We start from the raw sequence: 14,652 nt of genomic DNA, 5'->3' as shown, positions 1-14,652 counted from the left end.
ATAAAAGTTTTTTTTACAAAGTAATAATTCACCACTTTATAATATTTATCCATTACAATATTTATTTATTCATATCATTTGTAAATATTTCATTACTTTAATTATCGTGTATTTAATTTAAAAAAAAAAAAATAAAACGGGAGTTCTGTAGCGTTGCTACTAGGTGACGCGATCGATAAAATTCGGTAGTTTCCGTGAAACATCGATTTTTCATTTATCCGCTCTACCTCATTCGTAGAGAGAATAAGTAATAGACCGCTGGATTGCATACACGAATCCAAGCATTTTTCTTTACTGTATACTTACAATTACTGTGTGACTTTCGTCATTCAAAGGAAACATTCATTTATTATAACTAGCTGGTTTTAATAATTTATACACTTATCCAAAAAATTAAAGGAACAAAAAAATTTTATAAATTTTTTAGTGATTTTTGGAAGGCTGTATTTTCGTGAAAAATGATCGTATCAAAAAAACAAAAAAAGCTAATTGAAGCTTGAAATCTCTAGTTTGAAGATCTTTCAGCAAAATATTTTTTCGAGCCCCGGTTTTTGCGGAATTATGAGAAAAAACTCGGGCCAAAATTTTTCTAAATTTTTTGATTTTGTTTTTAAGGTCTACGGGGCCGGGAAAAATGTTTTAAAAAAAACGAATTTATGGCTCACTTAGGAAATTTATTCAGCTACAATTTGCTTTTTTTTGTTTCTCTGTACGTCAGTTTGCTGCTGAGATATCAGCCTTCAAATGAAAAAGGATCCTTTTGTCTTTGATTATTGATATCTCAGCAAATAATGGCCGCACAGTAATTTAAAGGACAGTTTGAGAAACTTGAACAAATTCCCTACAAGCTCTATTTTCGATTTTTTCAAAAAAAAAATTTTTTTCATCCTTGATACCCATTTGAAAAACCCTCAGAAAATGGCCATTTTTTAAAGGTTTTTCATATGGATATCAAGGATGAAAAAAAATTTTTTTTTGAAAAAATCGAAAATGGAGTTTGTAGGAGATTTATTCAAATTTATTTAACTGCCCTTTAAATTACTGTGCAGCCATTATTTGCTGAGATATCAATAATCAAAGACAAAAGGATCCTTTTTCATTTGAAGGCTGATATCTCAGCAGCAAATTGACGTACAGAGAAATAAAAAAAAGCAAATTGTTGCTGAATAAATTTCCTAAGCGAGCCATAAATTCGTTTTTTTTTTAAACTTTTCCTGGCCCCGTAGACCTCAAAAACAAATCCAAAAAATTTAGAAAAATTTTGTCTCGACTTTTTTCTCATGATTCCGCAAAAACCGTGACTCAAAAAACTATTTTGCAGGAAGATCTTCAAACTAGAGATTTCAAGCTTCAATTTGCTTTTTTGTTTTTTCGATACGATCATTTTTCACGTAAGTACAGCCTACCAATAATCACTAAAAAATTTATAAAATTTTTTTGTTCCTTTAATTTTTTGGATAAGTGTATTATAACTTCAACCACTAAATATATATATACATATATATCAGGGATAGGGAGTAAGAGCTTAACTCGTTTTATGATATACTCCTCGAGCGAGCGACATGAGAAATGATGAAACTATACTCACTCGAGAGTTATCCCTACTGCTGGAAAGTCTACTCGGACTCCGAGTACGAGCGGGGGAGATTTTCGTTATTTTACCCGATGAGGAGTAATTTATAAACTCTTTTCCGACGCTCAACTTCTTAAACGAGCGAAAGCAAAAACTCCTCGGCTCACTCCTAAAAAGAGTCTACAGGCCCATGGCCTTGAAGCAAAAACCCCTCCCACCCTTGTTATTTTGAATACTCGCTACAATTTTAATTTCTATACATAGGTGCCAAATATTTGCGCCCTGAACTGATCGTGAACGAAACTAACTACTGATACAGCTGTTTTGAATATTTACCAATTAGTCCGGTCGATACGCACGAAAAAACGGTGCAAGATCAGTTTTGGCGTTCATACAAACCGATTTTTAAAAATTTTTTCGAAAAGAAAAAATTTATAACAAACAGTTGACCTAAATTCGGTGCATAAAAATTTTTTTTATAAAAAAAATTAGATGTAAAATGAGATATCTCGGAACTACTGAGAAGTTATCGAGATAAAACAGTATCATTATGTTTAAGATTTGATAACGAACAAAATGAACTCTGACCAATCGCTGTATGACGAATAGTTGCTAAGATAAAAATTATTGAAGCGCAAAAAAAAAAAAAGGGCGTCAGTTTGCCCGCGCGCGGATAAACAAAAGGCTGTGACTTGGCAGCAAATAGAAATTATTGCAAATTTTTTTTTTTTCTGTAAGTAAATTATATATCTACCATAAAAGAAATTGGTAACCCCCAAAAAAATTTTTTCGAATTTAAAATTTAAAAAAAGTGAAAATCACTTTTTGTTGATTAAAAATAGAAAAAATAATAAATAAATAAAATGACCTAATAGATAATTTTGTTTGAACAATTACCTAAACGATTACGGGGGATGACAGTTGATAAAAATTGTTTTTTCAGAACAAAATGCGTTTTAAAAATTTTTGGAATTTATCAACAATTAAAAAAAAAAAACTTTTTTTTTGATACGACTGAAATTCATCTCGCGAAATTCTGAATCGATTGGTATAAACGAATTTCGGTCAATTTTTTGAAATTTTTCCTTAATACTTTTTAAGTATGAGGACTCGAAAAAATTTCTTGCTACGGGACTTGAAAAAAATTCGACTTCGGATATCTTCAAGAATTGCTAGAGAGAGAAAGTGGCATAAGACGTAGCGTCTTTCTCTGAAGGATTAAGTCCGTGCGTATCCCCACGGACAGATTGTGATCATTTTTTTTTTTTTTTTTTCGTCTCCAACGACTGAAATTCTCTTTTTCATCAATTCTCATTTCTCATTTTGTTATAAATAATGTCATCGAAACTTAAAAAGAACGTTCTTACGATATAGGTATCAAAAGATAGCAAATTTTCTGAATCGGAAAAATAACTTATCGTGTAGAGAACTTTTTTTCAGAAATTTATGTCATTGTTTATAATAAATTAGTTATCAAATTTTTGAAAAAATCATTTCCACAATATAGGTATCAAAAGACTGCAAATTTTCTGAACTGGAAAAATAACTCATCGTGTAGAGAACTTTTTTACAAAAGGGGGCAACAGATGGCAGCGCACGCTGCTCACACGTCTTAGCTTTATCATTATTAATATTATTATGTGTTTACATGTACGATTTTGTTTTAATTACTGTATCTGTATTATACGATTGATTCTCGGGTTGTCTAATCGTAAAGAAGACCGGACAACATGGTTGAGGGCCAACCGGGCGCGTCCCCAGGTGGCGGATAGGGGGACGGCCAGGGTGGGAAGTGGTGGCTCACGATGACCTCCAGCGGGAGGGATATTGTAGGCAGGCCACGACTACTTTGGTTAACATGTGCTACAGGAAACCCGGCAGGTGTAAAAACCAGCCCAGGGAGACCAAGGCCATGTCGCGGACCAACTTCCCAAGCCAAGGTGTAAGCGATCGTGCTGAGGGCTGAATGGCACAGGGGTACTGTGTTCTTAACGATGCACCTTGGGGCACCAGGTGCAACCCCATTGTATCTATGCACCTTCCGCTGTGCAATCAGGCTCTGCCGGTGGCGACCTTATATTTCCTGACTACTCGTGGGACCAAAAATGGAAACATCATCAAACAAAAACTCTGGATTGGAGGCTTCAAAAGAGGACTCCGATCTTCTAAATGTCCACATGGACGTAGTGAAGGGCACGGGAGGCTCAGCTAACGCCGGGACTCCTGGAACTCCAGCGGATGGAGGTAAGAAGAAGAACCGCAGTGGAGCTGCGAAAAAGAGGGCCCGGAAAGCCCAATTGGCCGCACGGAAACAATTTTTGGGGCAAAACAGCGGGGACGCTTCTTCCCCCATCAACGTAACCTCGTTGGAGGATGGCTCTTTAGGAGCTGGTAGCTCTAAAAGGCCCAGACCTGAGGACCCAGTCCCTACAGGACAGCCCGTCCCGTGCTTTGACGGATGCCGGTGGGATCAAGGAGCTCTGAGGGTTACCTGCACCGATGTCAAGGCCAAACAGTGGTTGCTGGGGACTGTTCCGGCTCTTAAAGCTGGGGAGGGACTCGTTCTTCAAGCTCTGGAGAACGAAAAACTCCCTAGACTTAAGAAGCTGACGGCGGTTCTCAGTACCATTGAGGATACCAAGGTCATCCTAAACAGGCTAGCACGACAAAATCCTGGGCTCACCACTTAATTGTGGCGGGTCTGGGACCGTCGGGTGGTAGGTAAAACTGTCCACCATGTTCTGGGTGTGGACCAGTGGTCGCTGGTGGCACTCTCGGGGTGCAACTACTCTCCCCACTTCGGTTTTAGTAAGGCCCGTTTTCACGAGGCCACATCCAAGAGCGCAGCTTGGGCGAGTGGGGGTGCTTCGGGAGGGGCTGCTAGAAAGGCAACGAAGTCCACGTCCGGAGCAGTGCCTCCTGAAAAGACAAAGGCAAAGGTGGGAAAGCAGGGCCAGGAGACTGAAGCGGCTGGTGCTACTCAGGAAACTAGCACTGCTCCCATACCTCCAAAGATTGTGGTCGTTCCGCCTCCACCTTCTCCAGCTGAGGAACCTGCCGGGTCCCTCGGTGGTGGGGAGAGGGAAGGGGAACTTCACAATTCGCTTTGGACCTCGATAGTAGGGCCAATCATCAAGCCGTCTCACCTGACGGTGAGCGGGACTTCCGATGGGGAAAAGACCATGCCTCCGGCAAGATCTGGATCCAGAGGAAGGCCCACAAAGGCGAAGGCGGTTGCCAAAGAGGGCCTGTCAGGGACTAAACAGGGTAAGCAAGCTACCCTCACTCAGGCCCTGGCGGGAACCCTCCAGTTGTCCGGCACACCGAAAGAGGTGGTAGCTGAGACCAACAAGAAGGAAGACGATGGACACTAAACTGTCCCCTTCCTTCTTCAACCCACCAGCCCCCACCCCCCTCCTATTCCCTATTTCCCTTCCCATAATAAAAGCGATAACACAACCAGTGCTGCAGATTCTGTAACTGCAGGACAGACTAGTTTTTCGCAAATAAACTTGTAACACTGCAAAGCGGCCTCTGCATTACTTAGTAGAGACCTGGCGGTGTTGCAGACAGATGTATCCCTAATCCAAGAACCTTGGATATACAAGGGCCAGGTCTTAGGGATAGACAGGAGAAATGGCTGTTTGATCCATGGTGACACGGAGCTGGGGCCTAGGACCTGTATCTTTATCAATAAGAAACACAAGGCGCTCAAGTTGCACCAACTCTGCACCAGGGATCTAGCCGTTGCTTCCATGATAATCTGCATAGAGGGGACTAGGACGGAGCTGATCGTCGGCTCTGCCTATTTTCCATATGAAGATGCCAATGTACCTACCAAGGAGGTCACTGACTTGGTAGAATACTGCAGGTCCAAAGGGCTACCACTCCTGATAGGCTGTGACGCAAATGCACACCATACGGTTTGGGGTAGCTCGGACATAAACGAAAGAGGCTCAACACTACTAGAGTACCTTTCCACCACTTGTCTAGAGATTCTAAATGTGGGATCTAGGCCCACTTTCGTTACCTCTCGGAGGCAGGAAGTGATTGATATCACGCTGGGCTCTAATAAGATTGCACAGTCTGTCACGAATTGGCGGGTGAGCGAAGAAGATTCTTTTTCTGATCACCGTCGAATTCACTTTGTGTTGGAAGGCAGCAGGAACGGCAAGACTGGGGGCACATATAGAAACCCTAAGGCCACGGACTGGCTCATCTATAAGAAAAAGCTAGTAAGTAGGCTGGGACATCACCATTCTCATTTTCATTATTTACCGTTTCATTTAAGGGCTCAACATGGAAACTACCCGACGAAAATGTTATTTCGTAACTAATTGAGTTGCCTAAAATAAGATATTCCATCATAAACCATTTATTAATATGAAATTATAGTATATATTAATATCAATAATTGATGTAACTTACTGAAAGAAATGTCAGGCTCACTGTTATTATTGTGATTGTTGTTAGATTTATTATAACTTCCCATTATTTTTTCACTAACATTACTGCTACTTGTTGTATCTCCCATTCAGAGTAAGATCTTACATTTTTCAAATATCTTTGTTTTTTAACTTTCTAATAAGAATTTGAGTCAGAGTAACGTTGACGAGACATGGTGAAAAATTGAAATATTTTTACAGGTTATGTTTACCGCTTATCGGAGTAGACAGTACACGCTCTGGCGGATTAATCCCGAAGCTTGATGTAAAGTAATAAAATGAGTAGACCAAGGCTCGGACCAGCTTTGGCCCTATGGTTACCCCAAGGCTTGGGAGGAACAAAATGAACCATAGGGCCTAGGCTCAGACCTAGTCTGGCCCCATTGTCACTTCCCAAAGCTTGGCAAATTACAACTGGCCCAAGACTCGGCCAATTGATACCATTGGCGATTCCTTCCTGAAAAGGATTACTTGAATATTATTCGCGATTGCGGTACATATTTACAAGTATTTTAAATATTATTTGTGATCATTTATTATTTTTGCGATAAATATTTACAAGTATTTAAATATTATTTGTGATCATTTATTATTATTGCGGTAAATACTTACAATTATTTTAAATATTATTTGTGATCAGCTATTATTTTCGCGGTAAATATTTACAATTATTTTAAACATTATTTGTGATCATTCAGTATTTTGGCGGTAAATATTCACAATTATGTTTAAATAATATTTGTAATCATTTATTAGTTTTGGCGGTAAATGATTAATTATTTATAAGTAATATTTAATTATTAATTGTGGTTGAATTATTATTTGGTGTGTAAAATATTATTATTTACAACGAGTGATATTCACTTGATATTACATGCGATTGATATCCATATTTACAATTACTCAATTATTATTTGGTGTGTAAAATCTTATTATTTACAACTAACTATATTTATTTGTTATCACCTGCGAGTGGAACCAATGTTCACAAATATTAAATTATTATTTGGCGTTTTAAAATATTATTATTCACAATTATCTATATTCGTTGAATATCATATACGATTGATATTAATCTTTACACGATCGATATTAATATTTACATGTTTCAAATATTATTTTGCGTTACTTGAGTATTATGTTATACGTATTATTTTGGAAATAAATTATTATTATTTGCATTCTTGTTTGTTGATACCCCATGGTGTTAATGTTATACTTTAAGAATATACTGGATTGATAAATGGTTACCAATCCGGCAATTATTTAATTTATTTGTTCATTTAGTGCTATCTCTTTCTTGCTATCCTTTTCCTACACCTGAAACTGTACCCTGACTTTATTATTATTTATTTTCATTCTTTTCATTTTCATTTCGTTGTGAATAAATTTTGTTCGTGGAGGTGCATGAACTGGCGCCCAACGAGGTTTTCTAACCCAGCCTGATAAGAGATGTGTGTCCAGTGGCGATTCGGGTTGTCTCCAAAGGATTTTGTTTTGTTTATTATTTTATTTTCAATGTTTTTCACCAACGGCGAGCCCTAACGGCTATTTCACACACAACACACTCCACCGTGGGTTGTGTTAAATAGTAGCGATCGTTATAAATTTGAAAAAAATATCGTTCCTACAATATAGGTATCAAAAGATTCCAAATTTTCTGAATCGGAAAATCAACTTATCGTGCAGAGAGCTTTTTTTCAAAAGTTTGTCATTGTTTAAAATAAATTACTTAACAAATTCGAAAAACAAAATCGATTTCACAATATGAGCATCAAAAGACTGCAAATTTTCTGAATCCGAAAAATAACTCATCGCGTAAAGAACTTTTTTTGAATAGTTTGTGTCATTGTTTGTAATAAATTAGCTAACGAATTTGAAAAAAACGTTTTTAAAAAAGTCCTCTACACGATGAGTTATTTTTCCGATTCAGAAAATTTGCAATCTCTTGATACTTACATTGTAAAAACGATTATTTTTTTAAAATTTGTTAACTAATTTATGATGAACAAAGACATAAACTGTCGAGAAAAAGTTATCTACACGATAAGTTATTCTTCCGATTCAGGAAATTTGCAATCTTTTGATACCTATATTGTAGGAACGATTTTTTTTAAATTTGTTAACTAATTTATTGTAAACAATGACACAAACTTTTAAAAAAAAATTCTTTACACGATGAGTCATTTTCCGATTCAGAAAATTTGCAGTCTTTTGATACTCATATTGTGAGATCGATTTTGTTTTTCGAATTTGTTAAGCAATTTTTTTATAAACAATGTCATAATCTATTGAAAAAAAGTTCTCTACACGATGAGTTATTTTTCCGATTCAGAAAATTTGCAATCTTTTGATACCTATATTGTAAGAACGTTTTTTATTCAAGTTTTGATGACATTATTTATAATGAAATAAGAAATGAGAATTGATGAAAATAGTTAGTTTCGATACGTATGCGGAACGGTAGGGATTCTGACGGCTTGAAGTGACGTCACGAGTTCGAGGCTGTGGGTGCTTTCTTATCAAGACCGGATATAGTACGAGGTATAGATGAGAATGTATCCATAAGCCTCAAACGCGTGCCTGCACTTCAAGTCTGTAGGGTTCCTGCCTCTGAGCATAAAGTATCAAACAGTATTTTTTGTCATATCAACGGCGGAAGTTGAATTTGAGAGAGAAACAACAAAAAATGTTTTGTCGTGTAGGAATCTAGAGACAGATAGAGAGAGAGAAGTAACTATTCGATACAAGTTCGAGGAAAGTTAACCAAACTATAAATTGCCAGAAATCGTATATCTTGCGCCCTCTGCATGTTGCTTGAAAATGCAACTTTCGCGGTTGATATGACAAATAGAGAATTTCAGTCGTTGGAGACGGAAAAAAAAAAGTTCACAATCTGTCCGTGGGGATACGCACGGACTTAATCCTTTAGAGAAAAACGCTACGTCTTATGCCACTTTCTCTCTCAAGCAATTCCCGAAGATATCCGAAGTCGAATTTTTTCGAAGTCCCGTAGCAAGAAATTTTTTAAGTCCTCATACTGAAAATTGTAAAGAAAAAATTTCAAAAAATCGACCAAACTTCGACATACCATTCGATTCAGAATTTTGCGAGATTAATTTCTGTCGTATCAAAAAAAAATATTTTTTTTTTTTTATTGTTGATGAATTCCAAAAATTTTTAAAATGCATTTTCTTATAAAAGAAAATTTTTTTTAAACTGTCATTACCCGTAATTGTTCAAAAAAAATTATCCATTAGGTCATTTTATTCACTTTTCGTTTTTTCTATAGTTTATTTAACAAATAGTGATTTTTACTTTTTTAAAATTTACAATTCGAAAAAATTTTTTTGGAAGTTACTAAATTTTTTTATGGTTGATATACGATTTACTAAGAGAATGAAAAAAAATTAGTAAAAATATCGTTTTGCTGCTGAGTTACTCTCGTTTGTTTATCCCCGCGCGGACAAAATGACGCGCTTTCTCGTTTTTCGCGCTTTAATTGTTATGATAAGATTTTCACTTCCTATATTTATTATTTAATGCGGGTTTTTTCGAAGAGTACGAACCCAAACGCCTTCGAGCTTGATCACGTTGCATTTATAAATCGATCAATAGAGAGAAAATGATTTAAATGTCTCTCACTCACCTTTAGAGGATTCTTTCTTCTAACACGGCAGGCTTTTATCCCTCCAGAACTTTGCAGCTCACTCGGCCTCTTTCTGAGTGGATTTGGTTGAATAGGCGCAGCTGGGGTTGTAAGATAAAATCTTATGTGCTACTTTCGAATAAAACTCCGAAGGTTGAAGTTATGATCTCTAGTCTTTTTATTAAACGTTTTAATTACAATATTTTTAATTAAACTTCACTTATACACTATACTTTTCACAAATTTTATGAATTCAATTTTATTGTATTGCGTCTTTGTTGGGCCCGAAGGCTATTATGCGCAGAACTGAATCGACTTGAGATTGGATTACAATTTGTTTTTATTTTGTATCACTATTCAATCGAACCGAATTTTTAACAGATGTTTGAGAATTTTTACTAGATAATTTTAGATTCAGTTTTTGACTTATCAACCCAAACGCGGATTCCTGCAATAAGATTTACGAAATTTTCGCGGTTTCGTTAATCGCAGTCCGTAGGGTTTAAGATCACGAGATCTGATAGTCAACTAAGGCCCTGAGCCATGGTGCTCAGGCTATTTAAAACTTTTGATTGATGTTTGATAGGAGTAATTAAATTGCTGTCATTGGTGGGAAATGACGACAAGTTTTCATTTATTCGTCAATCGTTATTGCAAAAATCGTCGCGCTAATTTTATACGCATAAGTGATGGTAATACTGACGCTGCGTTTTCGCGTGCTTTTGTAAAGGAGAGTTTCGTAAATTTATTTATGAAATAAAATAAATTAAATAACAAAATTTATTGGACATAACATAATCATTTTCATCTCAGCAACTGTTTGTCGTAGAAACTTTGTTTAAAATTCATTGTGTTCATTATTAGATCCCAAAAACAACGCTACTAGTTTGTCTCGATAACTTCTGAATAGTTTCCGTGATATTTCATTTTACACCCAATTTTTTTATAAAAAAAAAAAAATGATCACCGTCCAAATTTATGTCAACTTTTTTTCTTATATTTTTTTTAGTATTTTGAAAAAAAAATTTTTCAAAATCGATCTTTACCCACTGAAAAAATGATCTTTGACCATTTTTTCGTGCTTATCGACTGGACTAATACGACCAATCCGGGGAAGGAAAAAACGCTACGTATAGCAGTAAATGGTTCATTTGATTAAAAATGCAAATCTAAATTAAAATATTTAGAAAACTATTCGAAGCTTCATAACATGAATATATATGAACTCGGAAAAAAGTTCTGTAAAATTACCGATAGAAAATCTGTAAATTGTACTGAATATATTATCTTTTCTAAGCTGATTTTTTTTTATCTCTAAAATTGGATTTTTGAGACCAAAATATTTTTTTTTTTTTTTTTTCTTGAAATTTATATCTTCATAAATATACATGTTATGAGACTCAGAAATAAACCAAATTGCTCAGAAGACTTGAAATTTCGATTTGTATATTTGTGAATTTTTTTGTTTTTGCGCCTGGAAAGAATTAGCAGTGGGTCAAAAGAACTTATATTTTATTGCCACACACTTATGACAATCACGACGATCGAGTGGTGGTGACTCGCTTGGTCTACTCATTCACATCGGGTGAATCTGCACCATGCGGTTTTCTCGAACATCAAAATTGTAACATATAAACTTTTATACAAGTTTATAAAATTGCATTCAATTATTAATTTCCTTATTCAGATCTTACTTGATAAAATTCTATAAATTTTTGTTGTAAGATTTAATAAAATTTGATACAATTTTTTAAGACTTTACAGTGAAATTTTATAGAATTTCATCTAATTTTAGAAAACTATACAAAACTTCATAAATTTTTATAACACTTTATAAAATTTTACCAGGCCATTTTCAGTATAAAATTTTACAAATACATTTCTTCACAAGCAATAAAACATGAGAATAATAGTTATTTTTTTCGATGGCTTTTTCGAAAATTGGTTGAAAATTGTTTTTTAAATAATAAATATAGTATATTACATACCTAGGCCAGTAAAATAAGAAAAGTCTCAGAGCACATGTAATTGTTGGCCGAGGCGAAGCCGAGGCTGACAAACATGTGGTCTGAGGCTTTCTTTTTTACTGGCCAAGGTGCGTATACTATTTTTCTGCTCGACGAAGCCGGAAAGTTGCAACTTCGTTTAGGGCAGCGGCCCGAAAGTTGCCACTTTCCGGCCGGAGGGCAGAAAAAGTTTTTTACTATTATGTATTTTATGCTTTGTATTTAAGTTTCTTTTTGCATATACTGATATATAATTTAATTGTTGAGTCAAAATATTTTGAACTATGATTTGATAGAAACAATTAAATAAGTAATAAAATAATTTTTTTTGCCATAAAGATTTTTATTTCTTAACATATTAAACATCCTTGCTAGTATGAAATATTCTGGACATTTCCCTGATAGCCAGAGTTTCTGATCAGAAAGTTGGTGTACCTGAGTTGCGACCAACTTGCCGACAAGTTGTCGACAACTTTTAGCGCGTGTAACTGTTGCCGACAAGTTGGCTACAAGTTGCTCAGAAACTTGTCGACAACCTACTGCTGCAACCTGTCACCAATTTTCTGAGCAACTTGTCGGCCACAGTTACACGAGCTGAAAGTTATCGACAAGTTTCTCAGAAAGTTGCCGTCAACTTATAGAAATGCCAACTGTTGCGACCAACTTGGCGACAGGTTGCGGCAGTAGGTTGTCGACAAGTTGCGGCCAACTTGGCGACAGGTTGCGGCAGTAGGTTGTCGACAAGTTGCGGCCAACTTGGCTATCAGGGTTCAGAAAATAATTATCTCAGGGTTGTTGGTAAAGTAGATTACGCCCGAAAATAATCAGTCATCCAAGAAAAATTTTGCACCGAGTGGAGGGAGGAGTTATTCTGATTTGCTCTTCGAGTCCGCTCCTTTCAGGAGTTTCTCGTTTACGAGTTTTAACACAAATACTCCTCAAGGAAAACCTCGTAGTAGGAGTATACTCGTGACAAGCTATAGTCTCATCGCTCCTCGTGAGAATCAGAGCTATGAGGGCTGTAAGCATAGAGTAATTAGGCATGTATACTCGTGTGCACGAAACTCTTTCTGCGAGTTTAACTCCTCAGGAGTGGGGAGTTTTAAAGAATGAGCAGCTCTTGAGGAGTTACTCCCTATCCCTGATATTGAGACAATGTGAATTGTCATCTTCTCCCTCAGCCTTGCGGTTCTCATTTTTCCCCGTCTCGTTGCCGTCTGAAACCACCTAAAGCTAGTCATAGTGCCATGGTCACATGACTAGTTATCACCTCAACGCATGACCGTAAGGGGAAGTGGGGAGCGAGCCCAAAAACTCAGCCCTAAGACCCTACGGTGATTGAACTTCACTTCGATCCTGGATCAATTAGTGATAAGACGTATAAATTAGTTTCACTGTCATATACGAGCAATTTATTTGCGACCTTGTTAATACGGATAACTACTTTGTAAATCGGGAAATTAACTTGCGTTACAGTTGTGTTACTAGCAATTCTCTTGCGATATACTTTACTGTCCAAGTTTACTGATTACTATAAATAGAGTTAGTTTAATTAAATATTACTGTCCGTTACCAGCGATATACTCGCGATATAAAATTTATACTGTGCCACGAATCTGTGTATATTATATCCAGCATTTTCCTGTAAGTAATTTTGATTATTATAATTGGCAATAAACTTGCAAAGTATTCTGATTAATTCCTTTTATTCCATCTATCACTGTTCATTCTACTTATTTCCTATTTTACTGGTAAGATTATTAAATAGTCTGATAAAATAAATATTAATTAAGTTACAAATAGTAATTTGACCATCAATAAGAATATTCTGTAATTTTATAAGCCGTGAGGTAAGTTGATAAGTTTTCTCATACGTTGCCGAGTTTGAATAAGTGCGGGTCTTTGCTTTGCAAGAACCCCAGCCCACTGCTCTGTCCAAGTAAAATAAAATTTGTTAGAGGCCAGCCTAAGCCAGGGTTCAACCCGCGAATTCTGGTGGCTGCTGGTAAAAATCGCGAAGACGAAAAGCGATTTGTCTCAATATATATATACATTAAATCTTGGAGAATTGTATTTTTTTTCGAAAATAACTTTTAATTTGATAATATAATATAATTCCTGTTTGTTACATCTCAAAGTATATGCAATTATCTTTAATTTTCACTATTGAACACATTACTTATACTTAATAGAATTTTTAGCTCTTGCATCCGTCCTTCTGATTGAATTCTCGAAGAATTTCGTCATTATTTATCATAATTGTTTGAGTAGGTTCTCAAAATATCGTTTGTTCGTAAGTTCACGGATATAAATATGTATACTGAACATAACTTTCCTTTTCACTCGGATGCTATGTAACTTATTTTTTTACTATTTCACTTATTGTTTCATTTATTTTCGTACTGTTTTGTCTTAATGTAACTGTCAACTTGATTGTGAGAGCTAGTATTTGTTGATTTCTTCTTACATTGTCTGGTCTATTTAGCTTCAATTTACATATAAATAATGTACTATTTAATTTATTGAGAATAAATTATTTCAACTATCGTTATTTATACTTAATGTTATTAATTTTTAATGCTGCTTAATATTGTTAAAAATTTAACAGTTTAACAATAAATATATAATAAGAAATCTACTTCCATTTCGGCTGCCGAATTGCCTTTCTTTTCGGATTGATTTTCGCTGGTCCATTTTCTCCAAATCTATTTATTTCGGGTCTATTTTTTCACATAATTTTTTTTCCCGATCAATTTATTTCGGTCTATGTTCCGAATCTATTTTTTTTGGGATGCATAATATGCTGACGAGTATCGGTCGGGCGTAAATAATTTGGACGTCTCAGGCCTACCGCTCGTTTCAACCACGCGTCGAGTCTCGTATTCTCGAAAATTCTATTGCGTCTCGTTATGTCGCCATATTTTGTCCGTAACTCTGCGTTATTTTATTTAAGGCCTTTTGGCCGGAACCAAATAATTT

The 14,652-nt window shown here is 35.7% G+C and overlaps 1 protein-coding gene and 1 long non-coding RNA gene across 2 annotated transcripts in view; both read right to left on the bottom strand.

Moving 5' to 3' along the window:
• The window catches only part of LOC130663028 (dual specificity protein kinase splB-like), a 528,032-nt gene that overhangs the window by 60,864 nt on the left and 452,516 nt on the right, over window positions 1–14,652 (bottom strand). The gene's annotated exons all lie outside the window — the stretch shown is intronic.
• On the bottom strand, window positions 5,612–6,448 carry LOC130663038 (uncharacterized). The gene is made up of 3 exons (XR_008989151.1): window positions 6,002–6,448; window positions 5,852–5,919; window positions 5,612–5,792 (listed from the first exon to the last, which is right to left on the bottom strand). It is a non-coding gene; the product is annotated as an uncharacterized LOC130663038 (long non-coding RNA).

The sequence above is a fragment of the Microplitis mediator genome, chromosome 2 (genome assembly GCF_029852145.1).
Source record: "Microplitis mediator isolate UGA2020A chromosome 2, iyMicMedi2.1, whole genome shotgun sequence".
Classification (NCBI taxonomy): Eukaryota; Metazoa; Arthropoda; class Insecta; order Hymenoptera; family Braconidae; genus Microplitis; species Microplitis mediator.
The sequence above is the reverse complement of the archived record's forward strand: the minus strand, read 5'-3'. Positions and strand labels throughout refer to the sequence as shown.